Source organism: Temnothorax americanus, unplaced genomic scaffold (assembly GCF_048541705.1).
Source record: "Temnothorax americanus isolate GAGA-0224 unplaced genomic scaffold, ASM4854170v1 Scaffold17, whole genome shotgun sequence".
Classification (NCBI taxonomy): Eukaryota; Metazoa; Arthropoda; class Insecta; order Hymenoptera; family Formicidae; genus Temnothorax; species Temnothorax americanus.
In genome coordinates this window covers 2,406,763-2,420,381 of record NW_027509307.1, presented here as the reverse complement: position 1 = coordinate 2,420,381, position 13,619 = coordinate 2,406,763, and the positions used below count along the sequence as shown (strand labels likewise).

The window sequence follows — 13,619 nt, the reverse complement described above, 5'->3', positions numbered from 1 at the left end:
TGACATTTACGTTCCGACCGTTTTGTAAGTTTTCAGCGCGCGGTTACGTACACGACGCGTGATGAGAACGAAGTGGAAGTGGTTGAATTTCAGTTTCGCTTTACCGGATGGTCCGTTGTGCCGAGAGCGTGGATGGGGAAAGCACGAAGGGGTGAGAATGAGGAGAAACTGGCGGGATTGCGTTCATGTTGGTCATGAGTTTCGGACTTGGGAATTTCGGCCGGTGGCTCGTTCGCGGGGCACAAAGCGGTCTGCCGGACTTAACGTGATTAGCAGAGATACCCCGGCAGTTTCCTATTATCCGCGGTCCAGACGCCGCCGCACAACCGAGCGGTCTTCTCCTCCTTTTTCGACCCCCCGACAACCCCTTCGGCTTGATTTTACTCTACAATTGAAACACACTGATTATCAATGTCCTCAATTCACTATAAACGTGCGCGAGTAAATATTGAGGGAATTACTATTTTATAATACATGTATAATGTTTTTGCTACATATTAATAAGAAGTACTTTATATAAACAATTTTTTTTTTGCAAATTCTACTCTTGCAAACTGTTAAACAAAACGCAAAATAATGTAATACAGAAGATCCTTTATCACTAAATTAATATAGTTTTTCGGTTAATTTCTTGTAACGATTTAACTAAAGGATAAAATAAGATCTATGCATATTTTCCGGATCGCTGCTGAATTTCTATTCCAAGTATCTCAATCTCGTAGGATCGACGCGACACGTACTGACGTAAATGCCTATACAAAGCGGGGGGAAAGATCAGACGGCTGGAGCCGGCCGATTCTAAAATCAGAAGTGCGGAGCGATACGAGAGAGTGTATACCGGGGAGCATGAGCTTACGGACAGTATACAGAGTGAGAGTCCCTGCGAGTATGAAACTCAATTTGATTCCTGCTTCCCCTCGACCCCCGTCGTCGGAACCGGAGGTGAGTGGGACGAGAGGGACCCGGGGGTGGTGTGGTGGTCCGCCACCCCAGAAAAGGGGGTGCTCCCAGGGGCGCGCGACTGACCCGACATCCTGCAGGATCCAGCCACTCATATTGCCAATTACCAACTCTACGACCCTCTCGCTCTTCGCTCGCTTTGGACTTCGGATGATTCCAGCCACTTCCAGGCTGTTCCAGTTACATCGGCGCCGGTGTACGTTCTCATAGCCGTCATAGCCAGAAAAGGCCGTTGGCTAGACGCACGCCAAGTAAGCGTAATCTCCAGCGAATATTAAAGGATTTATGTTTCCTCTTACCGCCCCTGTGTACTGAGTGCACTTTGTGTGTGATCATTTCAAGAACAGGGCGGGTGCGTTAATGGTAATAGATTGCCCGTCTCATCTTACTTAAATGATCCTTGCAAATGTTGGAATTAAATCTTAAGATATATTTCTATGCATATTTGTATAATATATGTCATTTAGGCTAGATTTTGAAGCTGCGCCATTTAAGAGTGAATTATTAATTATTATCGATAACTTAATTGATATTTTTATATAATTAGGAAAAGAATATATTTGTGCATACATCTAAATGCGGATTACAAACATAAAAAAGTTTATCTTTCAGCAGATGTAAGAAATGCGTAGTTTCTATCTATATAATTTTAATACTTATAAAGATTTTAGAAATAATTGTAATCGCAAAGAAAAGGAATAAGTCCGAATGAGGTATTATAAAATAGTAAACGTCTCTTTTAACGGAAATTTGTAAGAATCTGAAGAATACCGGAACTTCATAGCCGCGCACAATCGAAATGAAACCACGAAAATACGATCGCGAAATCACTTAGGTTTATTGGATCGAATGAGAAGCGGCGGTGCATTTGGAGGTAATCGTATATAAAATCTATATGTCACACGTATATGTCCCTATATCCCGGAGTTTATGCGTTATAAAAGAGGGGTTGCCCCGTGGCACGCGGATAGAGGACAAGCTGACGAGGGGGAAGGCGGCATCGAAAGGTGGAAGAGTGTTGGTGTGGGGTGGAACGGTGAGTTTAACAAATATTGAAGTCTCGGAGACGTCAGCTCGCCCGCGGGCTCCCTTCGTCGCGGTTCAAGGAAAGAAAGTTCCGAGTTTAAACTTGTCTAAATGTTTATACTTTTCCCTCGCCTCGATATTTCCACGAGACCCGCGGCCGATCTCTCTCCGCTATATGCCCCTAACGCCGCTATCTGTCTGACGTGTCCTCAAAACGACAACCTCGCCCATTCGCCTTTCAATATTTTCCCGTGCGCACCGACACTTCCGCGTTCGCACTACTCTCGTCTCCTTCGTACATTTCTTATACGCCCGTAGCTTGGACTCACGGACTTACTGTCCCCCTGTTCTTCTGCCATCCCCCAACGCGTGTCCACCTTTGATGTACTCGCACGAGCACACGGCTCCTTGAGCTTCGCGTCACGAAAACGCCGCGGTTATTATGCATGTATGCCGGGATTCGATGTCGCGGGGTATGGGGCATTCTCTTTTTTACTTGAATCCCCCGTGGTGTTGCCCCGGCGCCCTTGAATACTTCGGAAGCATTTCGCATTCTCGTTTTAATTATATAACGGTCTCATGTTTTTGCGAGCTTCCGGAGTTCTTCGTAACCGCAAGACGCCGAATGCGCCTATTTTATCAACATCACAACTGTGAAATGATCAAAAAAGTTTTACTCACGAAAGTCCATGGTATTGAGTTTAGCTTTACTCTGTGAAACGTAGTGTTAGAGTAAGAATGTAAGCTCGCCGGTAATAAAAATGAAATAAATCGCAATTTCCATTAGTCTGGTAGATTTTTTTAACTATTCCACGTATAATGCACTTCCGATGGCGTACGCATTGCTGAAAGCGTTCCGGAAACAGTCGAGAAGCATCGGTATCGAGAAAGAGAGTACACCGTATTGAACTTCGATGCAGAAACGATTGTGGCCGATTATAAACGCATCGTGGCATTGCTCGCAGGTAGCGTGGGGAAGGCTGATTCGCGAAGGGTGGGCGGCGGTGGGTGGCTTACGGTAGAGTAAGATGTAATTTTCAATACCCCGGCCCGGGGTCTCTGGAGGCGCAAGGGGAGCCACAATTCCGGGGGTTTACCGTGCGCTGTCGACGTAAACTCTCCTCAGTCGCACCCCCGTCGGCCGAAGTCAGCCACGAAGAGCACCACTTATTCGAACCCCCAGTGACTGTCAATACCAGGTCGTATACTGTCTCTGCCCGTGTATGAAACGGATAAATAAATCTCGTTGCGTGCTTGGTCCATCAAAATTCGACTGCATTTAACATGATTCGCGATATATCCACGAGCACGCGTAATATAATGGAAGCGTTCAGATAATTTTATGAAAAAATTATACACTACTTTCTTATATATGTATACACATATCTGATTAACTAAAGTACAGATTTATCATATAAAACAAAAATAATAAAATTAAGTATATATAATACAATAACTCAAAATGAGTACCTATTTGTTTTATCCCACGTAAAATAAATTATAGTTAATAAACGATGTGAATGTAATTAATTCATGCCGCAAACATTTTTTTAGTATTTTAAGAATTTAATAATGCTTTTAATTGATCTATTATATGAATATTAATAACACGCGAAAGTTTTTATATTTCTATGACGTGCATTTTTTATCTCGAATTCGTGATATACTGCATGATATCAGGATAAAATTCTACTTTTATGTAAGAAATATGGCATTGGAACTATCAGATGTGTTCCTACATTATTGACAGCTGTCGAAGATTTTCTATGATATGTAGAAAATCTTCTACTAACTGTACGCACACGATGAAGAAAGGCACGTTTCTCCGCTTGGATCTTTCTCAATGACTAACCTCGTTTTGAAGTTGCGACCATGACGTTCGCCAAAGCAAGGTGAGAACCACATGTGAGAACCTTGTTCGCAGCCCAGGGGAAAGCTGAGAGTCACACTGATCTTGCTCTTTGTCGCGGGACCCATTGGAGTGCATCCTCCACCTTCGCAGCACGCTCCCTTACTGCATTCCCCTCTGCCTCGCCACGGTCCTCCCGGCATCCTCTGGTACCTTCCTTCCGGAGTCGCGAGGTACATAGCGTGGCTTTTGAAACCCTCTCGAGAGGGTACATTGACTTCGATATTCCGTATCGAGTTACGCTCGTTTCGTGTACCAAACAGTTGGTGGAAGGTGCACGGGTGCTACAACAAAACGTGGCACGCAAGAACGTAAGATACGTGTCGTATATTAGCTCGTTAAGTTTTGTATTACTATTTTGTTATACGTGTAATGTATATAACTTATTTCTACAAACAATTATAGTGATATATCTGAGAGCAAGTTTTTCTTACTTTATTTTGCGACAATTTCCGAAATAATTAATATAACTGTGCAGATATAATCTAATATATTGCTGGAATAATAAGAATATGTAGAAATTTAAATTTTTTGAAATATTATATGCTTCTCAAATTTACATGATAGACAACATCACATTTCAACATCTAGGGTGCATTCCGTTTCACGCATGATGCGCATAATGCATCATTTAACCTTGTTGTTCACCGAATGTTAAACTACAAGAATAAATAATGCATTATACGCATCGTGCACGAAACGGAATGCACCTCTAAATACGACTTTGCATTCGAAATAATTTAGAAATAAAATATGGCAATTTCCATCGACGATAAGATCGAGCGTGATAATCAGCATAAAACACTTGTGACGATTGCGACTTTCGCGCGGATAACGATCTCGGAGTCAGAGAAATCCCCCAAACGCCGTGAATTAGTGTCCGTTTGATTTACCCATGGGAGGATGAGGTAAGTCGGCAATCGACCGTTCGTCTCAGGTACACGCAAAAACGTCTTCTGACTCTGCCACTGGAAATGCGATCGTCATCTAATTGGAACTCGATACCCAGTAACGAGGGTTACAAACTTTTCCGTTTTCTGTCTGCCTCAGCTCTCTCTCCCTACTGCGCCCTACGCCTTACGTCCTCCCTCTTGTTCGTTCACCTCCGTTTTCTTGTGGGCGCGTCCCCGCAAGTAACGACGCTAGGAGGGGATAAAAAATTGTTATCTTATTTATGAGCACAAGATTAGACCAGCGGTAGAGCGTTTCGCGCCACTAACAGGCGTCGGAATGATGAATGTCCCTTGAACCGAGCGTGCTTCGGCTTACCTCGCGAGTCGCGGTGTCCATTTAAAAGGGCGTCATTAATTAACTAATTAAACGAATGCATTGTAGCATCCACGGATTGACTGTGTCACGCCATGATAGCCGTGAAGAGATTAGAATACGCGAAACTGTAGAGGGTTGACACGAAATACAAACGAGACACTTGACACTTATGTGTGACGTAAATATATATAGTAAATTAACGAGGCATTTCCTTGTCAGTTCAGAACTTAGGAAAATCTTCCTTTTTGTTTATTCATATCACAAAAAATGTATGCATGGATTATAAAAGTTACAATTATTATATGACGGTTGTTATCGATTTTGTTTATCACGCTTGGCTTACAAAAGTCGCTTTTAATTATCGCCCTGTTAATTCGAAAATACGTAATTCTTTTATGCGACAGATTTCGAATATTACGCGCAGAGAGAAAGAGAGAGAAAGGAAAAATTTTCTGAACATATCTTATATAAGTTTTTTGAACAAATTCTAAATTTCTCACGGAACAGCGTTGGATACGGGGAATTACTCTTGCGCCATTACGAGCTGTGGTTCGTTTGCAGAGCTTCTCAACGATGCAGACAGTGCATTCGACTGCAACCGGCCACGAGTCCCCTGGAGGGATGCAACACCATCAGCTTATCTACGCGCCAGTTTGGAAATCTCAGCGTGGAGATGCGATACGTCTAGAGGGAAGACTGGTAGACGTCACGTGAGGAAAGAGTGAGATAGAGAGAGGGGAGGAGGCGCGAGAAGCAGGGATATACACGAGCTGAAGCTGGAGGAGAACCAAAAGGACGGGGGAGAGAGGAAGAGGATAAGGTCGCTTCAACCTCTCGGTATCCCACGAGGCCTCCGGTGTAATTAAGCGAGTGCACCCTCACATGTCTACGTACGTTCGCATCATGTCTATCCATCTAACCGTGGTAGGGTTGTTCTCTTCGTCGACTCGTCGTCCCTTTCGCCAAGGGTCGAGAGATAAGGCCGCAAAAACCTTTGAAACCTCAGTACGTCCTCCGTGCCTACATCTTGTAGTCCCACACCAGCAAATTTAAAAACGTGCGTGTTGAGAAATATACATTATATACAACGTATCCGCGGGGAGCTCTGATGGCCGCTTCCATCAGCATATTGTTAGATTGCGCATTACGGCGTGCCTCTTTGTTTCGCGGTAATTACATGTGAGACCACGTGCGATTTGCGAAAGCGAGTTAGTTCACTATGGAATTTCGATCAAATCATCGTTTTATGAATCTATGAAGATCTTAAGAAATGCTTGTAACATAAAAGCAAAGAATGACTGAATAAAAGTTTAAATATTGCGTATACTCTTCTGAAGATTTTCTCCTTCAACATGACATTCGAAAACTATGATTGAGGCAAAGGCAATGAACGATATGTATTACGGAGGACCGTGTACATGTTCGCGTGTACGTTATATGGTAATGGAGGGCCAATCATGCGGTAACTAGCCACCCTGGGGAGACGGTCAGAACTGCCACCCGGCGGTCAGCTCCCGTCAATGTGTCACTTACGTAGCCGGAATAGCGAACCCTCCCGATAGAGCATTACCGCTGAACGTGTTTTCCCCTCGATTGCAAGTACTGTCAGTTTCCTGTCTGGACCATTCTGTCCACGCGTTTTAAAAAGCTGTGAGGTCGTTCCAAGTTTTTATAAACTGCCAAGAAATTCAATTTCTTTATCTTTTCTTTATAATTTTTAAAAATCGTAGTTTTTTAAATATAGTATTTTCTAACGATGTATAGAATATCATAACTAAGTATCAGCGCAGATATTGTTCCTCTGTTACGCATATTTTAAAACTCAGAAATAAAATTATGATTTTTTTCACGAAAACTATCGAAGAGCGACCGATATTGTCCGGGGGGGGGGAGGGGTCTCGCTCGACGGAGCGGATGAAAGGTTCGTCGAGGCGCAAAACTGCGTTAGAACTCGCATTAAAAGTTGGCGGACACGACGAGGAGGAGTCGGACGAATCGAAGGGTCGAGAAAGCACAAAGCGATGCGAGTGTGGCGGCCAATTCTTGATTCGTTGTCGTGAGCAACTTGACGAAGGTGTGCGCAAAACTGCCCCACCACCACCATCGCGATCAACAACAGCGGCAACAGCAACGCAAACGTTCACGTTCTATCACCGATGATACGGATACGCAATACCACCTTCGCTATCGGTCGAGCCAAGGGTGTATGGAGCCGCGAGCGAGCGAGAGAGACCAGGAAACAGGGCGATAAATAACTACAGGATGAAAAAGGGGGCGCGGTACCCTCCCGGGGCCCCTAAACCTAGACTACACACCCCTCGCCATCCCTTGCCGTCCCGCGCAGCACCAGCTTCGTATAAACCGCGTGCACGGGCCCGACCCCGACAATTATACCCTCGCACGCGAAATGTTTTATTACCCTGACGTAGAATGCTTTCGTACGACGAGAGTGGTTGGTCGTCTGTGTGTGTGTGTGTGTGTGTACGCGCGCGCGTGTGTATCGATGCATTCGTTCGTGTGCGAGCATGCATGGTCCGATGTACGGAACAGTACGGAAATGCCTAACAGTATGTGTCCTACTTTTCTAACTTCAAAATCTCTGTCAAATATAGCGATATTTCCCGCTAAAGAGATTTAAACACAATAATATAAAATTTATTTTATCTCGAGCAGACTTTAAGAAGCTCTAAGAAGCATACAATATACCTGCGTTGTTTCGATAAAACGCATTCATGCACTAATAGTGAAATAATGTAGTCCCGCGCTCTCTTGAGAGAGACACGAGCCTTTGAGAGTGAAACCGGCTAATTACGGAGCAAGCACCCGGTAAAGTCTTCTACCTTGGACGGCCTCGGAGGGATATACGAGGTTGGCAGTGCTTGAGGGGATCCACTACTCCCAAAACGTGCACCGGATGACGCTTGATCTTTCGGCTAATTCTGTAATCCGAGCCGGCACTACCTGCTAACTGCTCACTAAATCGAGGATCCAATCTTCTCCGCTATCTTCGCTCTTTACCACGACAAATGGTCAGCGACAGTATCTAAGTGATACTTCAACTAGAACACAATTTTAGCAAAATTAAGTTTCTTACTCTTGTATTACAATGCAAAATTAATAAAAATAGTTTTCATTTACAAAATAAAACTCTTTTTAGATGCGCAAAAACTAAATAAAATTCCGTAAATAAAAATGACAAGATTGAAGTACAATTTTTCTGATTACTATACTAATGATGCTTTGACACAAATCCTGTATATCTTTATTCATTATTTTTCTAAATATGTGTGCATCAATACAATAGCGTGATGTTATCATAAAATTTCGAAGACATGTCCCGCGTGTAAATTGGCCGTTAATTACTGAAAAATGAGCAAGCTGACAGCGCAGCTATTTACCTTCCCTGCATTCATCCCACGAGCCAAGTCAGCCCTTAGTCTTTAGTTAATCGGGTTAAATTAACTCAGTTAGCGCACGGCTGTTATGCCCTCGTAGTTAGCGACTTGTTATCCCGAATCAGGCTTCTCGTCAGAAACATTCATGTGAAGCTCATTGCGTCATAGTAATATCATCTATAAAACATGAAAATAAATTATTGTAAAAACTACGGATGTTAAATTGACATTTTTAAATAGAATTGATAATTTTATCATTGAGAAATTATGAGAAAGTTCAATCAATACGGAACTTCAAATGCGGATAATAAAAGTTACGTTTCACTTGTCATGTAAGACTTATGTTTATAAGTAAAATATTACAAGTTTTGTAGAAATATATTTCTAATAACTCAGGACTTATACGAGGAACAATACAGAACTTTGCTGCGCCTCATTTATCGGTTCGAATCGCAGCATCGATTTTTAAATTGCGTAATAAATAAAATTAGCAGCGAGGGTGACTTCCGTGGTGGGCAAAGGGGCCGTAATTGTAACTTCATCAGAGCAACTTCCCTCAACTTAATAAAGCTGTCTCAATTTTCGCCTCATTACCAAAACTCGTGCGAAATTTTCTTGTTCAATTTATGTATACTATATGCGATAAATGCAATATAATTGCTTATTATTTTCGTAAACAAATGTAAATTTTAAAAATTTATGTCTATTGTAATATTATTTCCGATTTATTTTCGCGTTCAGCGTTACTACTCTTTTTGTTTCGGACCAACGTTTCATTATTTCACGAAAAATTACGACTGCGCTGCGTAATAGGACCAGTACATCACACAGCTTGCAAACGCGCGAAAAAATAACATTGGCTTTCTAGATTTATGGACTTTGTCAATGTGTGGCGCAAACATCGATAGAAAAAAATAATTCTAACTTCAAGATTAGGTAAATCTGTAAAGAAACAGTAGAATATTTGTTTGGAATGTTGCTCCCATTACGTAACGATTATTATAGATATCTAAATGCGAGGAAGCAAATTATGATTAGATCCTTACGTTAACAAACTTCGATTTTTTATATTTATATTTATTTTTACTTTTATATTTAACGGCTATTCCAAAGGTTTCTTAAGCCGCTTTTATGAGCTATAACCAAGAAATGTTTTCAACACATACACACATGCACACTTTAAAAGAAAATAATTTAATCTTTATAATCACACGAACATTGTTGCGTTAATTAACAATTCGATTGACACTGTATAATCGTCCCTTTCATCTTCAATGTACGGAATCCTAGCGTGCTTGTTGTTAGTGTGTGCCTTGCACTCAACTTAAACACGTTCCCATAAACCGCGCGTAACGTCACGCATAATGTAACATGATTGCGTTGTGTACGTTTAGACATACCATTAGCATGGCGATTGACATATGCATCCCACTGACGACGCTTGGGTTCGAGGCGAACGTACTCGTGCGGCATCGCACAGGCAGAAGTGAGGGCAGAATAGTGGTATCCACTCTCATGTAACTAATCAACCGGCTGTCGAGCCAAATCGTCCCCAACTGGATCCCTTGGAAACAGAGAAATCCGAACATACCGGTCCAAGCAGAACGGCAAAGAAGCTACCTATAATGTATGCGATACAGCTTTATTACGTATAAGGATCAAGAAAACTTTCGTGCCCCGTCATATTTAAAAGCGGCGATAAAAAAGCGTACGGAAAATGAAAATAAGAAAATTGTGTCGAACAAAGTAATTATGGAGCACGCTTTCCTAAGGAAAAGGAAACGCTTGGTCGCACTGTCGAGCATTCCGCGAAGTAGAAGGCGAGGGTCGGAGTTGATAAAGAAATAAAGAATCGTGAAAGTTCGCGTCGAACCCCGCGTTCCCGTGAGGCCTTATGACTTAAAGTCTCCTTACTCCGTTAATTCCGAACATTAACAAAAGTCCCGCTAAAACTCGCCGCCAACTTTCCCGACCTCTAGGGACCGAGCCGGACTTGTTAATGAAAAAAATACAATAAAACTCTTTCACGACGAAACTCGTCTCGAATTCTCGAGACTAGCCTGCTCATACTCTGCAAAGAGATCTCCCTTTTCCTTCTGCGTTCCTTTGGACAAAATAACCGGTAGTCATAATCGAATAATGTGACCCACACGTCAAATCTTCAAGCAAAATAACTGTTTCGCACAAATATCAAAAAGATCATTTCTATAAATTTTGTCGGTAATTTACCGTCAATATAAACATTAATTATACAAAAACTTGTCGAAAATATTAATGAAAATAATATTCATAATTAATTAAAAAAGTAGCGACAATATTAAACGGCAAAACTCTTTTGGTCGTGTATACACTTTCTGAAGTTTTAGCAAAGTGAACAACCAATTCGATGAATTATGAAAAATGAATAGCTGGATCATCCACGATTAATGAATCGCGAATTATATCAGAACAAAGAGAAAAAAAGAATCTTCTTAAAAATTAAAATTACAAGAAGCAAGAAAAGACACCGTCTTATACGCGCGCGCGTGTTTTCAATAAAATGTAAATGCTCCAATGCCCATTTTTCCCCCAAACACCCCCCGACTGTTTCGCGAGTAGATTTAAACTGCATATTCTTTCCGAAGGGCGCCAGGCTTAATACCGAAGTGTCGGTGTAAACCGCTTTATGCTGCCGCTTTATACCAACCGACCCCTTCGTTCCGCCACGAACGAGACCTCTTACTTATTCATTTATTCTGGCGAGATGAACTTTACGGAGATTTTAATGGCACTCTGACTTTCTTGATATTCGCGCGTAGGTAGACCTTTTAAATTTCGTTGCCGGCGAATGATGTACGCGAGGTGTGAAACAGCCGTTTTGGTCGAAGATTTGACGCCATTTTTGCATACATACCGTTGCTCAACAGATTCGGTGAATATCACGTGATTTACAAAACGGATTACCCTAATGAAAATCAGATCCTGTTTCACGTTTGTCGCGAGAATACAAAGGTAAACGTCTCACTGACTGACACATGCGATTAATTATCGGCTGCTGTAATTACTCCTATAGCAGGGTTCACAGAAGGAACAGATTCGATACGAGAAATCTTAATGTACATAAGATTTGTTAATTTACTTGTGCCAAATATATTTAAATCGATGTTAATGCCAAGAAAATTCGATCAAATTTTCATTTACCAGATTAGATTTCACGGATATATTCGACTGAAATACTTCAATATATAAAGATTTAGCAGAACCTCCTTGTTATTATTTGACAAAAAATAGCATACAACATGCTAGCAATTTATAACTATGAATTATCACCCACATCTTCCTGTCATTCCTGGGATATTCGACGATAAATGGTTCTCCGTGTCATTAATCGTGGATCACCAGCTATTCATTTTTCATAATTCATCGAATTGGTTGTTCAGAAATTTGCTAAAACTTCAGAAAGTGTATATACAATAGACAAAAAAGATTTGCCGTTTAATAATATATTGTCGCTAATTTTTTAATTAATTACGATGAATATTATGTACTGCATATAGCGTAAAGCAAATAGAAATATGAATAGAAATAAAAATAGAGAAACTATCGGTTTCTCTAATGTAAAAAATAAAAAAAAAATACATTATTACGGTTCTCCTCAGAAGAAATAAGTTTTAAATTTTTTACAGAGATTTCTTTCCAACGCGTTGTATTTTTCTTACTTGCCGCTCGTAAATTGCTCTTTGCAGACGCTCGTCTATTCTGCCAACCTCGCTTACCGATCGAGATTCGATCTTTCTCCTCCGGGACGCAGCACGTGGCCTCGAAACACGAAGATAGACCTGGCCCAGAGGTGGCACACACCTAGTTTTGATTCACCTCATGGTATCCTGCCGGTCACGGGGCTGACGGCGCGTAATTGTTCTCTTGTCTGGTTCTCGCAAGGCATCCAACACCCGCCATCCCCGCGATTGCCTTCGCGCCAAGAATGCATAAACAGCCTCTTTTACCAATCCGCAATGCTGTAAGCCTTCGTCCGTTTACTCTGTCTCTGATACTTCTGATCCGTCGCTTTCGTAAAAACCTAAATAAACGCATTATACAAATCAATGAATTACTGCTCTTTTCTTAGAATCGCTATTTAAATATATACATGTCATAATAGAGCGTTATGCTTTATTGCCTTATTTATTTAGAATCACATTTTCCTCGAATCATGCACATTCAGTTAAATTTAAATTGTTATTGTTCTAAAGCTTTTTGTAACTTTACATTAGGGGTATTCAAATAAATTAGAGTACAGTTTGACAGGTTATGTCGGGTTAAAGTCGGGTAAAAAGTTAATTTTTAAACTTTTAACCCAAATATTAATGTGATAAATTAATGAGTCACTTATGTATTTTGCATAACCTTAAAGAGTAGCGCGCCCAAAGTTAATTAATTAACTTTTTATTCGACTTTAACCCGACATAACCTGTCAAACCGTTAAACTTTAACTTATTTAAATACCCTTATTAACAATGAGTTAAACAAGTCTGACAAGTGAGCTAAAAATCTGTCGTTTCTTTCTTCAATAATTAAAAACTCACAATCTCCGGATTGATACTTCCGCATTTAACATCGCAATATCGCATCCACTCCCGTCTCCCGTCTCTGAAGTGTTAGGGCCGGGGCACGAACATTGCCGTAGCGTCTTACGCCACCTTACGTGAGAATTGCCTTACGCCACACGTAAGTCAAACGTACGGCAACGCACATATATACTACGTTTACGCGAGCGTTACTTCTGTAGTAACTTACGATATATCACTCGTTTACGCGGAGTAAATTATCGCAAGTTACTACAAAATCCCGTTTACGCGAAGGAATTATCGTAAGTTACTACAGAAGTAAAGCTAATCAATATTCTAATCAATATTTATATTATTTACTAAACTATTATTTACTGTTCTGCAGTTATTACCCTAGTAGCACATGATGGAGTATATAAAACGTATATACTCCACCATGTGCTACTAAGGTAATACTGAAAAAAATCCAATGAAACAACATAAAGGTGATAAAAAAGGAAAACGCATATTTTT

At 41.1% G+C, this 13,619-nt stretch overlaps 1 protein-coding gene across 1 annotated transcript in view; it reads right to left on the bottom strand.

The window, feature by feature from the left end:
* Nucleotides 1-13,202, bottom strand: part of Kn (EBF transcription factor knot) — a 128,018-nt gene extending 114,816 nt beyond the window's left edge. Inside the window, exons 1-6 of the mRNA XM_077403208.1 lie at nucleotides 13,125-13,202; nucleotides 12,315-12,619; nucleotides 9,960-10,179; nucleotides 8,563-8,736; nucleotides 8,005-8,223; nucleotides 3,839-4,179 (exon numbers count right to left, since the gene is read on the bottom strand). The gene's annotated coding sequence lies outside the window, so the exon portion shown is untranslated. The remainder of the gene's footprint in view (nucleotides 1-3,838; nucleotides 4,180-8,004; nucleotides 8,224-8,562; nucleotides 8,737-9,959; nucleotides 10,180-12,314; nucleotides 12,620-13,124) is intronic.
* Between the last annotated feature and the right edge of the window lie 417 nt (nucleotides 13,203-13,619).